Source organism: Cibotium barometz, chromosome 39 (assembly GCF_041138505.1).
Source record: "Cibotium barometz isolate CiBa-2024 chromosome 39, ASM4113850v1, whole genome shotgun sequence".
Lineage (NCBI taxonomy): Eukaryota > Viridiplantae > Streptophyta > Polypodiopsida > Cyatheales > Cibotiaceae > Cibotium > Cibotium barometz.
The window spans coordinates 15,450,601-15,462,240 of record NC_141084.1 but is presented as its reverse complement, the minus strand read 5'-3'; positions in this window follow the sequence as shown (position 1 = coordinate 15,462,240).

Sequence of the window (11,640 nt, the reverse complement as noted above, 5' to 3'; positions counted from 1 at the left end):
AATTATTACTTTTAGCTTGATAAAGAAGAAGGTTCCATCCCACAATGAGACCCAAGCAATGGCCAAGAGACCTCTGCCAAGAGAATCTAAAGGCCGCTAAGTATCTCAAGGGCGACAAACCCTTTTCTTTCTTTTTGACATAAGGAGTACCCCATGAAGATGAGGGCATCGGTCTGGAGGGCCCATAATGTACCCTAGAGTCCTACCAGCATCTATCAAGGCGATAGAGTCCTTGTAGGTCTTCTTCTTAATCTTTTAGATGTCAGTGTTCACCCCATGAAACCAAGGCATCGGCCCCAAGGTGCTAAAACAACCCAAGGTCCTACCAAGCATTCCACATGGCCGTAGACACGTCATGTCTCAAGTGACTTCTATATATTTTTTAGGACATGTGTTTCGTAAATTTTTTATTAATCGTAGCACCTAGCCCATACCTAAGAGGTAGCTACCACTAGGGATAACTAATATACTTCGAGAGCATAAGAACTTGGCATACTCCGTTGGCATATATCTTACACCGTCTTCAAATAGAAATACCTTCTACTAAGTCCTCTAAGAATCTAGAAATCACTCATCACATAGTAACAACTAATTTAAAACTTAAACCAGCCAATTATGTGTGAACATGCAAACAATATATGCAAAAGTGAAAAGCACATAAAGAACAAAAGATTATGATTTGAATACACCTGTTGTAGTGCTCGTTGATGTTGTGCGTTTGTCTTGATGCATTGCTGATGTTCAGATTGCTTCTCTTTGCTCTTTGTAGGCATTGCATGTCTCCCCCTTCCTAATTTGTGTGCACGGTAGGTGGACTATTGGGGCGTGTTTGTATGCTCTTGTTTAGCTCTGAGATCTCTGCAAAATGTCTTATTAACAAACAAGAAAAGAAAAGAATAAAATTTGTTATTGGTGCCAATCACTGAATATAGCCGAGGGAAAAAACCCAGTGTGAGAAAAGTGCCCTGTGGCTTGTTGATCTTATTGTGGAGTTGATGAGCTTACCCTTGCACTGGCAGTGGATCTGTGTCCACTTCTACTTGAAAGATGGTATCAATCACTTCAGGATGCAAGGACAACCCTGTACAAAAGCCGGCCTCTGGAGAAGGTGGTAGAGGAAGGAGTGCTTTCTCGCTAAAATATGGCATTGGTTCTATGGGAAGGTTAAGTAGACAATTTCGATTTTGGAATTGCTCAATATAGGTGCTCATAGTGATCCAAAATTGACATGTTGAGGCTGGGGGAAGAAGGACTTGCAAGATAGGTGGTTGCAAGTCAGTTATGCATGTATCCCTCCATTGTTGTGCTTGAACCTCCTCAGGTCAGGTAATCTACGTTGATTTGGTCCTCGATCTGGTACTCTCACATCAAGAAGGTTATGGCGTTGGGGTGTAATTCCCACAATTTGTTTCATTAAGCCCGTGCCATATCGTCGAAAGTAAGAGCGGCATAGCCAACAAATGTGTGAAGCTTCCCCTGATACGAGTCGTGCACATTAATGACAATGTGGAAATGGATGATGCTGTTGATAGAATAAAGTGACAAAGTGATGCCCACAGCAAATTTCACCTAAGGGAGCATAAATGTATCTAGAATGAGTTTGAAAAGGAGGAGCACTGTAACCCCTATGATGTTCAGGTTGTTGAGTACTATCAGGGTCAATGCATGGTGGACATGTATCTCGCAAAGAGCTTCAATTGTAGTGTTAATGCATTACCTTTGGTTTTGGGTATGTCCTTCTTTAAGAGGTGGGAAGGATAGCAATTGTCGAGGAATTTGAGCAAGATAAGAGGATTTAGGCAGTGAAGTGCTAGAATCTATGCTCAAAGGAGACTTATGTAAAGTTGGATTTGTCTTAGGTACACAAGTTGATGGTGGAAGTGTGTAACAAGGAGAAGTTGGGACAACTGGTGATTCAATACATGTTGGGGGAAGGTCAACACAAGTAGATTTGTAGGTGCTATTACAACCACCTATCCTATCTTGAAGAGGTTGTGTTGATTTCCTCTGCACCCACTGAAATTAAAAACCAAGAGTGGCTTTTGGAATCTTATTGATACACTCTTCTGGCTCTAGTAAACCATGGCATTTGGGAAGCCAAAGTGCTGTTGCACCCTCATAATAGCCTTGTGCTTTAAGAACATGCTTTGGGACCCAATGAGTAACAATCTGAGGCTTAGGCTTGGAAAAGATATGCTTTTTAGGAGGTTTAGTAACTAGGCTAGATGGTACAAGTTTGTACGCATCTTTGGGTAACCAAATTGACAATTCCTTCTTGCCTGGCCTTCTTTGAGTAGTGACTAGAGTAGTTGGAACATGCCAGCCATGGCCCTCACTTGAGGACCCATCGATTATCCACATCATTTGTCTTGGAGCTTAAAGAGTAGATGTTGAAAGTGGGTTGTGTAAGGTAGAACTACCACCCTTTTGACATGATAAAACTCGTGGAGCAGTAGATCCCAAGATGCAATCAGAATCAATTTGCAATTTGTATTGTCTATTCTTCCAATCTAATGAACAATTGGTAGCACTTAACCATGATCGACCAAGAACAACCTCTACCACTGCCTTGGACTTACTAGCCACATAAAAGGGAACTGACATCTGGTGATCCTGAATGGACATCATAATGACACATTTTTTCTCTATAGGGTTATCTTCACCTGAGAAGCTTCGTAAGTCAATAGGAATGTGCACAAGTGTTGGTTGTCCCAAGGCTACCCATGTGTCAAATGAGAGAACATTATAATCTGCACCAGAGTCAATTAAGGTAGAGACAAAGTAGATAGTCTCATGAAGATGAAGACACACGTGAATATTGAAAGGATCGACATATTGTTCATCAGTAGCCAACTGTAAGGTCAACAGAGAAGCCTTACAACGCTCCTTGGCTTTTGCAACTCTAGCTTTAGCTTCTTCTTGAGCCTGACGTTTAAGTAGGTCATGTGCTTCTTTCCATGTGTAGGCAGCATGCATTTGTTGAAGCATGGCTTTAGTTAATGGTTCATTGTATTTCTTGAGATGACTTCCATTAATGAAGTTAGGCATTTCTAGTGTCTCTAAACGCACTGCACCACTAGGAGTAAGCTCATTAATCACAAACGGTCCTAGGCCACGTTTCTTAAGCTTTCACTTATGCTTCTTAAGTGTGTACAAGAGCACAAGGTCCCCTTTTTTGAGTCGGCCACCTAGTTGTTACATTTCGATCATACCATTGCTTTTGTCTCCTCTTCGGCATACATCCCCATTACCGCCAATAAGCGGGTCTCATCAAGCTTTTCCAATTCATCAATGTGTTGAGAAAGCTCATGACCAGTCCAGTCCAATTGTTTAGCAACTCGTAGGGTAGGTACAAGAAATTCAATGGGAAGAATTGCATCTAGCCCAAAAGCAAGCTCAAATGGGGTTGCGCCCACCACAGATGTTTTATAGGCTGTTCTATATGCCCAAAGAACCGAGTGCAGCTTTTGCTCCCAATCAGTCCTATGTCCCTCAACAATCTTTGTGAGTGCTGTGCAGAGAATCTTGTTAGTACTCTCAGCTTGACCATTGGTCTGGGGATGATAGGGTGCAGAACGCTTGTGAATTACCATAAATTCTTGAAGTAAAAACTCTATGACCTCATTCACAAAGTGCACACCTTGATCACTAACGATTTCAATAGGTAAGCCATAACGTGTAAACACGTACTCATACAAGAACCTGGCTGTGGTTTTGGCATCATTTTTGAATGTAGCCTTTGCCTCAGACTACCCATTTGGTCAAATAGTCAGTTTGCGACTATAATATATTCGGCATGCGTGTGACGAGCTGGAGGTTTAATGGGACCGACAAAATCAATACCCCATTTGGCAAAAGCACGTGTGCTTAACATAGGCCGCAATGGCATATTGTCCTTTGTGATATTCTTTGGCCCTTTGACAATCGTCACAACGTTTTACATATTCTTCGGCATCTATTTGTAAGGTTATCCACCAAAGCCCAGACCACCTAATCAACTTAGCTGTGGTATTGCCCGAAAAGTGTCCATCCCCAACACCTGCATGTGCATGAGTCAAGATTTTCAAGTAGTCAGCTTCACATACACACATGTGCAAGTTGCCATCCTTTCCCCTCTTGTAGAGTTGGCCCTCTATCAGCATATAGTTGGCCGCTTCAACTTCAATAGCATGCTTTTGATATTTAGGAATTGTTCGATCAGTATGACCATGCTGAAGATAGTCCACAATATACTTACTCCAACTTGGTGTAGTTGAAATTTGGAATAATGTGACATTATGAATTGGTTGTTGAATATGACATGAAGCATAGTTACGAACAAAGTTTTCAGCATCCGCATGCATGGTAGGCCACCATTTCCCATCCTGAGTTATACGTCGCACATAAGTAGTAGCTGATGCATGGATTCCACCAATACCCTCATGTGCCCATTCCAAGATCTCCTCATATTGGTCAGGGTTAGGTATAAGCCACAACACTCCATCATTACCCTGACGATATAATCTCCTTGAGATTAACTTGAATGGTCGCCATAGGTCCACATTAGGACCCACTTGTCAAAATTTCTAAGATGGGTTCAGACCATTTAGGAGCTGTCTCTACAAGGAAAAGTATTGAATCTAACATATCATCATCCACACCCAGAGGAGCTTCTCCAGAGGTGATTCGAGACAAATGATCTGCCCTAAGATGAGTTGTTCCTTTTCGGACTGCCACTTCAAAATCAAACTCAAGAAGGATGACAAACAACCTCACAATCCTTCCAGTTGCACAAGGCTTATTCACCAAATATAGCAGTGCTTGATGGTCCACAAAAATTATAAATTTGTTTGCCCAAAGGTAATGGCGAAACTTTTTCACTGCATATATCATGGACAAACCTTCTCTTTCTGTTGTGGTATAATTCTTCTCAGCATTGTTCAACTGTCGACTAGCATATGAGATTAGGAAATCCTTATTATGTTCTCTCGATTGAGCCAAAATACATCCAATTGCAAAGTTTGAAGCATCAATATGGACATGAAAGATTTGGTTCCAATCTGGTGCCCGTAAGATGGGTGCAGACACTAATGCTTGCTTCAACTTTTCAAAGGATTCCTCACACTCATCAGTCCAATTAAACTTTACAAGAAGAGCATATAATGGTCTGGCTAGGATAGCGTACATGTAGATGAATCGACGATAATAGCCACAATGTCCCATGAATATTTGTACCCCTTCAGGGTTGATAGGCCGAGGTAATGAGACAATGACATCAATTTTATCCATATATGTTACCATTGCGAGAAACAATATGGCCCAAAATCTTCCCTTGTCTTACCATGAATTTACACTTGTCAGGATTCAAGCATATACGATAAACTTGACACTTTTGAAACACAAGTCTGAGGTGTTTTATATGATCATCACAATCTTGTGAGTGAACACATAAATCATCCATGAAGATCTCCAGAAATAGCCTAAGGTACTCCTTGAATACATGACTCATTAACCGCTGAAAGGTTGCAGGTGCATTTGTTAGACCAAATGGCATAACACGATAGGCAAAGATGCCATCTTCAGTAGCAAAGGCTGTCTTGTGTTGATCCTTCGGATCAATTGACACTTGATTGTAACCGGAGAATCCATCCAAGAAACTATATGCCTTTTTCCCTGCAATACGTTCCAAAACATGATCCGTGATTGGAAGTGGTAATGATCACGTACAGTAGCTGCATTTACCTTCTTGAGGTTTACACATACTTGAAGTTTTCCCATTTTTCTTGGGCACCACTACAATAGGGGAGACCCATTCAGTGTGTTCAATCTCATAGATAAATTTTGCCTCTAAGAGCTTGTCTATTTCTTCTTTTATCTTTCGTGCAAAATTCTCATTGTAAGTATAAGGATATTGCTTGGAAGGCTTTGCGTTCTCTCGCAATGGAATTGTATGCTAACATATGTTTGGATCAACTCCTTTGAGGTATTTATAACTCCAAGCAGCGATACTCCTTTATTGTTTGAATTAATAACTTCTCCTCATCTAAGGACAAGTCTGTGGCAATCCACACATAGCGAGGCTCTTTTCCTGGCTCAGCAATATCAATTTTTTTTGCATCTTCTGGACCATCATATGAAACCCCTAGCATGCTTGGCTTTTGTTGCATGGGCTGTTGAAGAACAATCTTCCGATCTTGAAGAGTGTACTGTGTGAAGTTGGGGGGAACATTGAGACCTTGTTCTTGTCCACTTGAGTCATCACTAATTGAAGACCATGCGGTTTTGAGCTCTCTTTTGCAATCTTGCATCAGAGTTTTTCATTCAACCTTTATCTTTGCACTTCCGACACTCTCTTTTGAATCTGTTTGAGACTTGAGTTTTTGTTTTGGTCTCTTTATTTTTTTGCAATTTTTGCTAACAGTTTTTAGCTTTTCTCCTGGTTGGAATCCATCTGATTGTTTTACTTGGTCTTTGATACTATCTTGTGCTTGGACATAGTATAGATATCCATTCTTTCCTGAGAAGTGAGGTGGTGGTCGAGAGTGTTCATTCTTAAACTCCTCGTTTTCTTTTTGTATTCTCTCACGTCGTTCCCTCTCATCTTGTTTACAGATTCTCTTATGGCTCTTACATCATTTACGTTTAGGTCGGCTTCGAGGGATCTCTACTTGAACCTCCCTTCCTCTCAAGAGTAGACGTGCCTTTCCTAACTCTTCCTCAGGGATTATCACATCATCATCAAAATGAGAGTCCCATCCATCTTCCTTATCAGCATCATTAGCAGATTTGAGTGTTAAATCCTCCACTGAGACTTCCTCTACATGCAGTGCTGTTGTGGATGCATCCCCATAGTACAAATCATCTAGAAGGTCATGTGGTTGTACCATTCGTATAGGAATAATGTCATATCCATTTGAGTCACAAAATTGAATTGGCTTAGGTAAAGCACATGTCGATAATGTTGCAAGGACATGACTCCATTCTAGGGGATCAATTAAGTGCTCAAGGAAGGGTTGTGGAATGTATACCTCATCTGATACACTTTGATTTTTAAGTCTATCAGTGTTGAAATCCTTAAATGAGGCTCCACACATCCACAGATCTTCTCGCCCATCTGACAATGTAACTCTTGAGCCCTCAGATGAAGCCGAATCAAACTCATCTATTGGAGACCCCGTTACATCACGATATGAGTGATTCTTTAGGTTGACCCTTGTGATGACAGAATCATGTCGAAGGTACAAATAATTGTATCCCCAATCTTGAATCATTTGAAATTGTCGCATGAATGATCTACCCAATATCACTTCATAGTTTGGATACTTTCCAAAATCCACTACTGCAAATGTGTGGTCATATTCAATCCCACATGTGGTGACCAATATGTTCTCTAACAGCCTAATGGGATGTTCTAAGCTTCCATCTGCTAGCTGCAAGCGCATCCTTGTACTCCTAGCTGGTTTGCCCCACTTTTCCCAAATGGACCTTGTCACAATGCCCACTCCTGCACCACTATCAAGTATTGCAGTTGAAGCTACTTTTCGCACTTCTAATGGGAGGGAAGCATTTCCCAGATCGTCCTCACAAAATTTTCCTACTTTGTTGGATAGGAACTGGCATAACATGCTTTGTCTCAGGGTGTATAGTACATTGATGGTGACCCTTTTGTAGCAATACCTGCACTGACAAACATGTGGCAATATCATTCCACAACTCCGGTCGAAGCTTTATCAAATCAAGCAAAGGTAAGGTACAAGCCGCTGGTGCTGACAAAATAGCTTGCACGATACCCATATCCATCTCTTTTGTCAACCTTCTATGCATGGAGGGTATCCTCAAGGTTTGAGAACAACTCTCATATTCTCCCAAATAAGATGGTAAGGTTTTCATTGTATGCTTACTTCTAGGAGAAACAATTGTTTGAACTTCCTCCTGGATGCTTGGGCATCTTAAGTTGTTTTCTGTGCCCCTAGTAAAATCCCCTGGTAAAATCCACTTCTGAGAATGGAGGTGAAATAATAGAGGACATATTCTCATTAACTTTCTCATGAACTGCTGCCCACATCTCATTTGCCATGTCCTCGTTAGCATCAATAACTTCATCATTGCATGGGAAGGCAAGACTAGGTGGTGGCAGAATGCCATCTTTCAATGGGCGTCAATTGGTGCAGACTTCTCGCTATGTGAGATCAGCTCGCTTTTCATTTTTACCAACTTGATGACACTTTTGGTATGGTTTCTAATGCTAGCTTAAGAGAAGTGGGGCCCCGACCCTCAAGTATTGATTGAGCTTCCCTAATGAGTTGCTGATGTACAGCTAGATTGATCTTCTCCTCATGAGGGTTTGGGTATTCTTGAAGCTTCTTGGTTAGCTCAGGTAAAGCTGCAATGCGACTTCTATGAGCATCTGCCATCAATGATGGCATCTAGAGTCTCGTTCACCTTATTCACAAAAACAGAACCCCCTGAACTATCCTCAGTTGTAATAGCCTCATCTTGTTTAGCACTAGGCCCAGGTTGAGGTTGATGCTCCTCATGCATTTCTTGGGATGTAAAAGCTTGATCCTTCATGTTTTGTTTAGAGACTTCTTGAGAACTAGTGGATGCACTCTTAGTTTGCTTGTTGCGGTTCTTTTTCCTCCTAGTGGTCCTTTTTCTATTGGAATGTAGGGTCTTGTCCACTAGATTTGCCTTTGCATCCCTAGTTCGAGGTGTCTCATCAGTCTGCATTTCAGCATTTCGTGTCTGTGATCTAGTCATGACTCTAAGTGGCATGACATCCTCATTCTCTGATGAAGGTGGCGATGGAACTGCCTCTACAAAGTTGAGTGAGACCTTTGGTTGAGAGGTACCTTCCTCATGTGGTTTCAGCAAACAATCCTTTGGAAAGTGTTCTACACAACACCCTAGACAATATCTTTCAATTGGTGGAAACTGTGGTACTGTTGTATTGGATCGAGCTGCTTGCCTTTGGTGATGTGGACAATGGGCAACAGGGGTCCATTAGTTTGGCTTCTACTTTCCTTTGCTGCCACATTGACCTGAGGGGCCTGGAGTCCTAGGTTGGTAGCCACCTAGCAACATCAAAGAATTTTGTTCCCCCGGCTCCAGTGCTGCTTGGCTTCGATATGTGGGACTTTCAAAGAGATTTTCCTTGGATGAATATGATGCATATTCCTCCTCCACATAGCTTGGGTTTACCAAGTCTCTACACATATTTGAATTGTCGTAGTCAACAAACCTCACAGGAGCAGTCCCAGGAGCAGGAGGTTGAGCTCCAAGTACAGGTCGTGCTTGCTCTTGTGCCATCGGTGGCTTACGTTCAAAATTAGTATACTGTTGATGCATTTGTGGAGCCACTGCACCCCTTTGCTGCTCACGCTCTTGTCTCATTCTTGCAATGTGAGTACATTCCTGTTGTGTGGTGTGGGTATAATTCCAAGCAGAGGCCTGGCACCACTTCTTTGTGGGTTGGTTTGTGACTAGAGGAGAAAAGGTATTACATTCTTCGGTTTTATGGTTACTGCCACATAATCCACAAAGATGAGGACTTGTAGGTAGTACACTCCTCATTCGCTGCTGCTGCTGCATGGGTGGGCGATAGGTTTGTCCCAATCTCCTTAGCACTAGGTTAGCTATCTGGTCTGGATTTACTAGTGCGCCCGACCCTGAACTTTGGTCATCACCCCACTGATCTCTAGGTTGCACCTCAGGGCCAGTATCATCTTGGAATTTGAAGTTATCTATGAAATCCATAGCATCATGGCAACACTTATTGAAATTTGTATGCTTCTTTGCATAGAGATGTGTGTGCAGTGTTGAATTTTTGAGTCCTTTTAAGAAGAGAGAAATTAATCGACTCTGGGTGGTGGGTTTCTCATCTTCTGGGCAACGATTAATATACTGCTTCATCCTATTTACACAGTCTCTAACACTCTTAGTCTCGCCTTCAGGGATTTCATTAACGTCTTCACAATTTCGTGATCACGTTAACAAAACCTCGTGTTCACAAAAAAAATCTTGTGATCACATGCTATATTCACAAAGCTTCCAGGAGGACCTAAAAAAACTATCTTCTCCAGGACTTTAAGATATTTTTAGGTGGCTGTTGACCTATTGTTATGTGAAGATGGTAACATAAGAACATGTGACTAGCTAGTTTCCATGTGTAGCCAAGCTTTTCAGGGGTTCCAAAATGGCGAGTGACCTGTTTATTTTGTGAACGGTAACATGTGAACATGTTAATAACATGTTAACACATGTTATTAACAAAAAAAAAGTTATGATCACGTGAATATAAAATCATTGCTCGCCTTGCTTGAAAGAGTAGATGTTTGCTACTGTGTCATGTTGAATCCCCATCAAGGAAAAAGCAGCAATGATCCAAAACTCATAAAAGAAGATTTGTCTCTGAAGCCTCTAGTGCCTGAAACCAAGCAAGGGCCTTTCCCTCAAGAGTGAGCCCAAATCCTTCAATTTGTGTATGCTTGTCAGTCACTTGCTCAGCTTGAACTGCTTGCCTAAATGCTGCTACATGGTCATATGGATCTCCCCACCCTTCGTACTTCTTTACCAGTTTGTGAAGAGTTGATGGCCTTACTCATCTTGAATACTCATCTCATCGGGCCTATGGCCTCTCACTCTCAGTGGTTCCTCTCTTTGGTAAGGTGGTCCATATGCATCCCAAATTGGTGTGGGTCCCCTATTACCTGCCTCACCAACCCCCTCCAAAGATCTTGTTACCCGCATTTCAGGAGGTGCATTTATGGGAGGCCGAGTTGACTCCCCTACCCTCCGATTGTCATAGTGAGAGAAACATTGTTGTGGTGTGATCTGTGGTCGCACTTTTGGTGTAGGATAATATCTTGGTGCTAGAGTTGGGCGACTTGCAGTGGTCCACTTTGATGTTGAGGGTCCCTCTCTAGTGAACTCTCGTAGGGGAGGAGCAACAGTTTCTCCAAGAAAGGCTGTCTCTCTTGGTTTAGCTGTATTAGTTGAGAACACTTCCATGAATAATAGTTGTCCTCTCCACGTGAGCTCACGAATCTCCTTCCAATCTAAGGTTCGGTATTCATTGGCCCATTTATCAAAAACGATTTGGTTCTTGTATCCTATGCAAGCTTCTCGACTACCACCACAAGTGCTAGAGGAAGATCTAGCTCTGGCAATCAAGTTGTGGCATAATATCCTTCTAAAGAGTCCTTATAGACCTCTTGAAGTGGGTCATCCTGAAAGACCTTTATCACTTGAATTTGTCGTACAAACTCCCATTGGTTCTCAGCCCCCTGATCCATTTTGCTCTTGCCTTTCCTGTCCCTTTCCAAATTTAGATCTACAAAAAGTAAATCATCTATGGATGGCTTTGAGGACTGGGCATTGGATGGTCCAGGCATGTCCGGCTCAATGAGCCAATCATCTCTAGACTCCCTTGCTCCGAAAGGCTTCGATAAGTCTAGGAACTCACTCTTAGAGAGTCCTCCTAATGTGTCTACATTCTCTGGATGATAGGTGACTTTGTAGCGAACACCATCTCCGCCCATGTACATGTTACCCTAGTCATTTACTAGAGGTGCTCTATCAAGCTCTGAGAAAAAGTCTGCAATCTTAATGAGATACCGTTGTTGTGGATCCCTAAAGATCTCAACTCCTTGAGCATTCGTG